Raw genomic sequence first — 10,406 nt, forward strand, 5'->3', positions numbered from 1 at the left:
GACGATATTCCTAGGGACATGACTATGCCCGACTGAGTTTGTGGTCATTATAGTCTAAAACGACGCCAGCGCGATACTGAAACTCGCATATTTTCTTGCCGATCGTCAACGAATATTAGCTGATTGCTTCAATATCGCACCATCAGTACTTCCATAACAGAGTTTAATTATCTCAATTTTATCTTAAAACACCGGCTGCCTCATCCATTTTCTAGGATGTGGCGCCAAATTGATTTGAGTAGCTATTGGTACTACAGCTCTGGATACATCGTATATGTATCAGCGAATGTTTCACTGCAGTTAGCACTAGTGTTTTGCGTGGAGTTATCGGTCAAAGATTGATCATGATATCAAGGTATAGTTCAGTTTTTGGTCGTTGTCCAGAGTGAGTGTGAAATCGTATGAATAACTGAGCAATTTAGAAAGATAGTGCATCTAGCAAGTCATTAAATAATGAGCGGACAGCGCATACTATGAGGCGATACGACTGTCGCGCGCATGGCCTCAGGGTACACCGATTGCACTCGATTTAACTAAAGGAATTGCTGTCATTTTGGGAATGTTGAGATCGTACGTTCATACTTAGCCCATCAGTCAATCTAGAAGTGGTCGGAAGGGACATTTGACAATACTGTTGCGTTACATTACAATACTCTTTGAATATCAACAAGAAATTATGCAAATACGCCATGCCTTTGAAACGCTGTTTGGAGAACTTCAACATACAATTGAACAATATAGAATTGCACAATTAAATGGTATATTCATATTGAAATAAACCCGAATATTTTTGACTAATACTCGTTCGGGGTAATCGTCAGCGACTATAGTAGAGAATTGAAAAGAACAATGTATATCAACCATATTTCTGAATTAGGAATTGCCGTCTATTTGTGAGGTCTTGCATCCAACAATTTGCTCTTGAACAATAAATCGAACCTCCGACATTTTTCTGCGAAGCATTCTCGATGTTCGACATCGCAACCAGCATTTATTATAATTAGTTAACTATCACGGCGATGGTATCCAGCGATACGGACAGAATCCCATCATTGTAAAGAGCTGGACGAGAGCTACACTCTTAGAAATATTCGTAGATTTACCCAAATTATACCGGTAAATTTGTCCCGTCAGTTATATTAACGGTAAATGCTCGTTAAACTAATATACGGGCACGTTGAAAGTAAATTTACTTGTTTTTAGAGGGTAAAAAAATTACAGATTAAATTCGTAGAAGCAATTTACGGGATAACCAGTATTTCATATTTACTTTTGGATTTGTAAAAGCAATTTACTGGATAATCAGTATTCTGGATTTACTTTTGCATTCGTAAAAGCGATTTACTGGATAATCATTAGGTACAACATTGCTATTGCACTTACAATTCGATCATTTTCACGCTTACGGTCTTATGGACATATATATGTGATTTTCGTCATTACATCATGTTTCAATCATCAAGCAAATTACGACATCGATGGCCGTGCTGAATGCTAATCGGTGAATGGTATCCGAACATTTGGGCATTGCAGATACTGTCGTTTATATCGCTTTATAAATAGTATCCTTTGAGACATCAAGGTCTAGCAATAGTAGCATGCCAAGCGAATTTGGTATGTTATGTAGTTTTGCTGCAGGTATGATCTTTTGTGTAATTATCTGTTGGACCAGTTCTGCCACCATTGTAGACTCCTTGACGCATGTATGATGCAAACTATATATCGAAACACTGGAGCTGGTGTGTAGCCGCCATGCTCCTTTGCCATTGCGACAAGAGGAGTATACGTCCTTTACCTTTTTCCTGCGAATGGCCTTATGAATTGTTTGATCATGAATTCGTAGCTGCTCGAGCGAACAGTACATTGTGACGTCATACATGTTCGAGACATAGCGGCGCCAGACGTCAGACATATCTGAGCCTGAGCAGTGAGCACGTGCGGCTGAATGTTCCGAGAAAGATATTATATCGACGCGATGTTTTCGTATTGGATAATAACAAGATGCGTTGCTGTAAGATATTGAGGGTTTCGAAGCCACAGCTTAACTTTAGCTTTAGAATATTGCAGGTGTTGATAGCAGATATTGTAGGTATAGCAGTATCCGAGCTGTTTCTGAAGACCTATGTATTTTCGTTACAGTTTAATGGTGAACAGAAGCTATGGCTTATAAGAATGTATTACATTTTCTGACATTGAACTACACGTAAATGGAAGCGTTATGGCATTATGAATCATGACGTCGAATGCTTATGTGATAGAAAGGGATCATTTCGCCTCTCGCTTCCAGCACGGTGCCGTGCGAAATGCATTGGACGTGCGATGCAAAGGAATATTGCCAGAAAAGTTTGCAATCACGCTGGAAAAGGCGATTCAGGTACGAAGTCCTAGGCCAGGGGTATCAAACTTAACTTGCGTCGCTGGCCGGATTCAAACTTTCAAACCGTTCGCGGGCCGGATCAGTCAAATCATTTCAAAATGTTACGGTACATCAAAACACCCGCCCTTACTTTTCGCTTGAATAGTTTATTATCAATCCTGTATACATTTTGGTATATTACATAACATTCACGATCATATCATATGGATATATTCTAGCAGCACCTTTACTCGCAAACAACGGAATTTTGGCAAAAATTCAAAGATTGATCGTTTGAATTCAACCGCTAAAACACTGACTCTAACGACGGAATAAGCTGATATATTTGTATGCTCCCTTTGTTTTATTCTTAATCTGCCGTTAACTCATCGTATGCGCTTTGAGGAACACAAGTGATTTAATTGTAAACGCAGACGTTAGAATTTGGCTCATTATTAATCGTCATTCGGGTTTCTCTGTCTATCTGCGGCCTTTTTGTAGAAGTGATACAGCAGTGCGACCAAATACATTTGAATTGTATTTTTCGTAACTATTATATTCTCCATGCGACCTGCATATAACAGTTTCTTTTTCACTTCACGAATAACTACTTTTTGGCTCATTTTTTCATAAAAAATATGAACTCAGTGTGCACTTTTGGGAGTTTTGGGAATTGGATGTCAGTATCACCAACTTGTTCGTGATGATGACTAGAGTAAAACCATAACACCACTGTCGGATAATTATATTACGGCCTATGATCTTGACATTTGTGGCCTTGCGGGAAGTATTTCTTACAATAACATCTCAACATTTGTTAGAAAATGTGCTGGGTAATACAGGGGTTTTTCAAACTACTCGGAATTGCTTCGCAGGCCGCATGCGGCCTGCGGGCCTTATGTTCGACACCGCTATCCTAGGCCACCATTATTCGAGAAATTGACAAGAATATGAAAAGTCGCAGTATGTCATACTATAGCGTCTCAAAGTTTCCAAATTGTAACTGTGTTGATGACTGCATAATCTTTGTTCAGATTATAGAAGAACCTACAAAAGAGCATGGCCCAAAGTACAATCCTTCAATTGGTGCTGAAGTTTTTTGATGAAGCCCTCTTCATTCAGGCAGTTGCTGACTGATGGATGATCTTCACAAGAAAGACTGGATTTTCGTCATTATCCACACTTACTTTTTTTTTACGTGTTCCCGCAGCAAATAAACCTGATTCAAATTTACTGGTCTCAGGAACGTAAAACTGCTGCAAGGGACCAGACGAGTATATTGATGTTACAGCAGATTTCTGTTACCTTTAGTTACGGGAATTTTCCGTAAAACTTCCTACGGTCAGCATATGTAAAATCATATTACGGGGAGAGTTATTTCGAATTTACTGGTCTCATCAACGTAAAACTGCTGCACTGGACCAGATCAGTAACTTGGTATTACAGCCGTTTTCCGTTACGTCAGGTAACGGGAATTTTCCGTAAAAATTTTAACAGTCAGTCTTTGTAAAAATAAGTTACGGTCAATATTATTTACGGGAAAACATTTTTCTAATTTACCGGTCTCAGAGTCGTAAAACTGCTGCCAGGACCAGACCAGTAATTTGGCATAGAATATTTTTAACAGTGTATTACGGATTTTGCCGCCCTTATGGTTTTTTGTAGTAATGACTCGATTTTGCAAACGGTTCATTGTTTGTCATTGTGCCGCCGGGAGAGAGAAAGGTTCGCGCCATCGCGTAACTATAGATCTCTCACTTTTTAGCTCCTTTAGTTTCTTTTCTATTTTACAAACGAAAATCCGTATAAGGTGGACTCGTCTGAATGATTTCAAATGGAAATGCTTCAGGGTGTGGTGAACGAGCTATGGTCGTGTAGTCGCACAGGTAGAGTGGAAATTAGTGATAGACTCGAGTTAGGAGTCATCCACCGTAACGAGACGTATCGTTTTTGAGGCGCACAGTCCGGGATTCTCGAAATTACCGCTTCACAGAGAACGAGGCAGGGTAGACCACGGCGATTCAAGTTCAGTAAAGTAACAGGTTTACAATTGAATAATATAATCATAATGAAAATAATCCGGGATTATTTCAAATATATTATCCAATTGTATACTGTAGCTACGTACTTCAAAGAGTCTGTTCAAAGTTGAATGTTCCTCAAAATTAACGAGATGTGTGTCGCTAAATCTTTCGAGGTTACTCAACAGAGCCGTATCTGTCAGTTGAGACTAGACTTTTTAGATTAGACTCGGAGATGAGACCGGTTTTACAGTTTATTCGATGTGCCAGCAGCAGTCATGAGATCATCAATTTTCCCGCCGCCAGAATTGCAGTTTTTAAACGATCATTTCAAATTGTTTGTCCGTTCAGTCGACAGATTATGAATTTGTTCAGTCTGCACCATATTGAATAATATATTCACGTTGTAAAAACCCGTATGCTTCCGGCTCGCCAGGGGTTGCGGAACCCTTGACTCAATATGTTACGGAACTATAATCACCAGCGTATAGGTCTTAAAATATGACTTGATCGCTAAAATATTGTATTTTGCTGATGTGTTAAGTATTTTGAAATATTTTGTCGCCTTTGAGGAATGATGGAAGACCGCTCTCGATATTGACACGGGTCGTAAATGACTCAGAAATATCGGAATCGCCATAAACGCAAGGGTTTGTTCTAGAATACCGATTTTGAGTGTCATCCGCCTACGCGAAATCAGCTCGTAAACTAATACCGTCACACGATGCACAGTGTACACATATATTTTGAATTGAAGTCAATTATAAATCAGTATCATGGAATACAAGCCAGTACGCGAATCATTCAATGTTCTTTCCAGATTCTAGTTCCTGACGATTACGCCTGACAAGTGTTAGCCGACCAAATCCGGGTTTATTTCAATATAAATTTATGATTCAATTGTATGCTGAAGTTGTGTAGTCGTTACCTCCAAGAAGCTCTTCCGATCATGTTTGTGGGTTAAAATTTTACATCACGGTTTTACTGGAAACCCGTGAACACGTGAACAGGGGACTCACGCTTGTCAAGTGGAAATCGGCGTGTACTGAGTATCGATTATATCACTCCATTCCGCTTATGAACGGAAATCATTTATTGCAGCATATTGTGTGGTTCCCACTGATCGGGATTAGAACATTTCGGTCAAGTCAACTCAACATATGTTGCTCATGTTCGAATCCGAGTGTCAGGAAGACGGGAGCAATGTTTTACTGCCATAATATGTATGGCGATATAGTGATGATAATATCGAGTATTTTATGATGAATTCGAATACCAAGTAGACTATGATTGAATCATATATTAAATTATATATTGAAATTCTGTACCTCCGAGACTATCTTATGTACAAAGCATGAATTCGAACCGACAGTCGTTTAAAATCCATCGTAAAGTCACTGCTAATTCTGGCGACTTTTTGCCGCCAAAAGAATGTATTTCGCGGAACTATTTATCCTACAAATCTTTTCGATTCGTCCGAACATTTTCGGTGACTTTCACTGTGTTTGGTAGATGTGGTCTACGAATACATACTATTACTACAATAATCACCCCGGTTCCCCGGACTATGGTTGAATATCACTTCAGGGCGTGAAAAGTTTCTGTTTTTGAAGAGATTTCGCTTGTACACGTAATATGTGAAGTCACTATTATCAAATACAATAAATTACATGCTTTCCAGCAGGATAGTACTCAGGAATACATCCGAATTTTTAAATGTGTTCCGCATCCTATCCGATAATTTTTTAGGGGTCTTTGAGCAAAAAAGGTTAAAAAAAACAGTGCACGAGACAACAACATCCAAGTTACCATGACCAAGAATTATATAAAAAGTCTTAGGCGTCTATAGTTTTTGAAATAATTGATATGGAAGCAGTGTGACTCACAATCGTCTAATGACATATATAGTGTCCTGAATATTTGATGCTTCACACACATTGTTCTGTTCTAAATTCGTGGCGTTTCTTTCCCAGTTTCTTTTTTCAGCAGTAAGCACAGGATATATCGCGATTATGCTTCGCGCAATAGCTCTGTTGTGTCATAGAATGTTTTCCAGCGTCATAATGCCACAAAAATTTGAAGTCATGCGAAAAATGTAACCTCAATATCTTCTAGCACACCTTCACGCTGCCGAAGGCTGATGGGTTGTCGAAATCTTGTTTACGAGACATGTAGAACCTTACTTGCACTTATTTCGAGCAGTCGGCCGTGACATGTGCGATTTCAAATCTTTCGTACAACAACATGGCTGACTCACGGTAACAGTGACGATCGAGCATAGACTGTAGGGCTGAGTCTACGAGTCATATAGTGAGACTGATTATTTCTAGTATTGAAATTACACACCCTTGCGTCTAAGAGAAAAATTACCAACGAAAATTATAGTTTCGATACTATTTTCCACTGTGGAAGGATGTAAACCTCGATTGGTCGTATCACAGCATACGCAACATGTAGTATTGTAGTACGAAGTTACGCAGTACGCACGTTAGTGAAAATACATACCTGTGAAGTCGTGAGGAACTCACAGCATTGACACAAAGTGCAATGAAATTGGTATGACCGAAAAATACCAAAATATCCTCAATGTGATGTAGCACAGGCATTATATTCTTTGTGGTAGCATAAAAGGTGCATATTTGGTACTCAGCACTACCAATGACCGTGCTCACGTGCACGGAAACAATTCTTTGAATTCCGGGGAGCAAATCGATTCCCCGTATCAATTAGCCATAATATCCACGCGAATGCAAACATCTGGCCTTTTTCACTAGTATATGGATTCCTAGAAATTGAGTTTGGACGCGTCCCAGTTCAATCAATGCATAATTATTGTCACGAAATGTAGATTCCTCCACATTTTAGTTTACACAACCGCGAATAAGTATTAAACGATCGCAATTCCATTATGGAGGTCTGGCGAATATGTTTTCTGAATATTCTTTCGGCATTGGTCGTCTGCCGTGATGATGTCTCAGCAAAGGGTCCGATGTGGTATATTCGTAATCCATTCCATCACTCCAACCCGTGAAGAGTGCTCGAGTCTGAAGCAACCATGTGCTTCATATTCAGACGTGTTAGTTTATTCGTGGTCGAGGGCATACGCTAACATTACATGTCGGCATGAGTATCGCCAGTGATGAGTTGTGATATGAGTCGCGTTTTCCTGACATTTCCAGCGTTATGCAGAGAAAGGCGAGGTAGCAATACATTTCTAATGCTATGAAATATCCGAACGAGCTATGTACACCAGATAGTGAACGAATGCAGATTTACCGCAGTAACTTGGCGTCAGACATTCGGAGTTTTAGTTTGAAGGCAACTGATAAATCTATTTATAAAGAGCTTCTTGGATGTACAGAACTTCAATATACATCTGAGAAATCTAAATAAACCCGAATATTTTCTTCCGACACTCGTCCAATAATCTACTATAGATGCAGACGATTAATCCTGACGGGTGTGAGCCGAAAATATGCGGGTTTATCCAGATATGAATACATTGCTCCACTTTTCTGTGAAATTATCCATTTACGAATGCGTCGATCACTGTAGCCCGTATGCGATGTGTTACTTATCACGTACAATCTCGATGTCAATGTAAAACCATCTTTTTAGCGACTGTAGATGAATGTTGACTGTGCGCCGTATCATAAATACACCGACAGACACTCTCAGCGCTCTCTGAAAATTGCGAACCCGTCAGATCTTTTGGTAAATATTGACTTTATTGGTGTCAGTCAGGAAATATTTTATCGTTGCGAGGATGGAGCAACCCGTGTCTATAGAGCTCGTGAGAAATATCGCCACCAAACTGGATTTCGATAGCAAAGCGCTCGCTTGGTTGTTGGTATGCAAACGTATAGATTTTTTGAAACGAATACAACCGGGAGATTACGTTGAAACCGCGCCATCCAGTCAATAGGTCGTCCTGAATAATTCATCCATATTTTCACCCGCCAGCATTTAGCTTCCATTGCATTACGCGTGTTAATTACGAGCTGTGTTCCTTCATGTATACTGCATTGGTAATAATCTATTTTCGGGCAATGATAAAGATCATTTACTACAACTACGCTATCTGTATAGGTTAGCTAGTTCTTACTGCTGCGTGTAATTAACATACCGATTGGTTACCGCGACCGCTAGCTGTTGCGGGTCTTTGGGGGGTTAAATATCGATCATTGCTATGCCCAATTGAAGTCACGTCCTCAAGGACACTATAAATCACCACTAATTTTGGCGGAAATTGACTTGGTGAAGGTCGGATCGCGAGGAATCGATCAATTTCTTATTGAATCTTATGGTCGTCAATTACGGTTCAACAAAATCGCGAGACATTGGAACTTCAGTCGCGCCCGCGACAGGTTACAGATCAAAGTTGTTGCCAAGGCCAGTAAATAAGACGAGCTCTATTTGCATTGCTGCGTATACAAGATAACAAGATAAATAGAGTTGACAAATTTGACTAAAATGAGCGAAATGCCGGTTTGTAATTCGCGAAATTTTTCTATGGTCAAATTATAACTCTAATTTCTGGTTTTCTTGTAGTAGCCTAGGCGTAACAGGAGAGCTGTATAGTGCGAAACGAGTCAAGCTTGATGTACTGACATTTGCTATTTTCATGCTGACGAGAATGAACTCTGTTTTGTTAGGAACTGAACTTGTTCCAATGTCTAATTTTCGCGAATTCATTAGTTCCAATTTTAACCTAATTTGGAAAAAATGTGTAGCTATAATTCTAATTTTAATGCAATTTGGAAATGACTGTGCAGCTAAAATTCGAATTCTAGTCTAATTTGGAAACAACAGTGCAGTTATAATTATAATGTAATTTGGGAAATATAAACTTTTTCTAGTTGTGGAAGTCTTGCATTGTGCTATATTGAAGCTGCAGCGTTCTTTCCGTCGGCCAAATTCTAGCACGGCCTTTGGACACTCTAAAATTGTGCCTGTAAACTTCCAAAAACGCTAATGTTGAATTATCCTGATTCGCCACAGTCGATATGTATATTCATGTAGTCAGTTAGTCATATTTCGATTATTATTGCGTCGATGAATTGCAGGATATACAATCAGATATATGTAGAGGCGGTTAGGGTAGCCATCGTTGCGGCCAAAGTACGGGTAGAAATATCGATTTCAACGTATGTATTCTAGGCTTAGTTTTGCCTGACAATTGAAAACTTTCAAGTGCAGTCTAAAATCATATCTATTTGAAATTAGTAATAACAACGATTTAATGCCATGTGATCAACACGAGAAATGCTGCTGTGCACCGTGATAATTCGCGTTTTTAGCTAGGCATTTACAGGTTATTGTAATTGCTATTCTTTCCGCGTGACGCTCGAGGCAAAAGACGCGATTCCATTGTTATCATCAGTAAACAGTTCGTTGCGTATCGGGTCAACATAGAATTAGAACACAACGGTTAAGATTTAACATCAACTACGCGCTGTATTATCGCAATAATTACAGATTGCATAGTACCATATGGATCTGAGTGAAATTTCTACATAACTCTTTTGAACTGATACCTGTTGGTCATTCGGCCTCGAGGTCAAAGTGTCTGAATGACACCTAGTCGCAGTTAAGGTGCATCCACAATTTATTATTATTGTGCCAACGAATATACCTTGAACCTTTCTCATCATATCACGCCGAACCGTTTAATTAGTATCTACCATGCTGATGCGATAACTTGTTTAGTATTTACTATCAGGTTTCTGTTGTCGAAATCTTCCCATAAATTAGTATTACTGTCAAGGTACATCAATGTTGTATACATATACAGATCAGTTGTTTATTAGATAATTCGCGTTGTCTGTTTAGAATTATTATTATTAGTAATAGTATTCCAGTCTAACTTGTGAAATTGTTTCTTTGCTCTAATCCTAACTGTAGTATAATTTGTGAAATTTTATGCGCTCATTTTAATTCTAATGTAATATCTGGTTTTCCTGAAAATGCTGCAGGTGAACTGTATAGTGTGAAACGAACCGAACTTGCTATGCAAGTATTTGCTATTT

The 10,406-nt window shown here is 39.1% G+C and overlaps 1 long non-coding RNA gene across 1 annotated transcript; it reads left to right on the plus strand.

Moving 5' to 3' along the window:
* The first annotated feature begins 1,934 nt into the window (after positions 1–1,934).
* On the plus strand, positions 1,935–3,831 carry LOC145458960 (uncharacterized). The gene is made up of 2 exons (XR_013921243.1): positions 1,935–2,374; positions 3,391–3,831. It is a non-coding gene; the product is annotated as an uncharacterized LOC145458960 (long non-coding RNA).
* The last annotated feature ends 6,575 nt before the right edge of the window (positions 3,832–10,406 follow it).

This window comes from Botryllus schlosseri, chromosome 16 (assembly GCF_051294905.1).
Source record: "Botryllus schlosseri isolate E-star chromosome 16, Bs_hap1, whole genome shotgun sequence".
Lineage (NCBI taxonomy): Eukaryota > Metazoa > Chordata > Ascidiacea > Stolidobranchia > Styelidae > Botryllus > Botryllus schlosseri.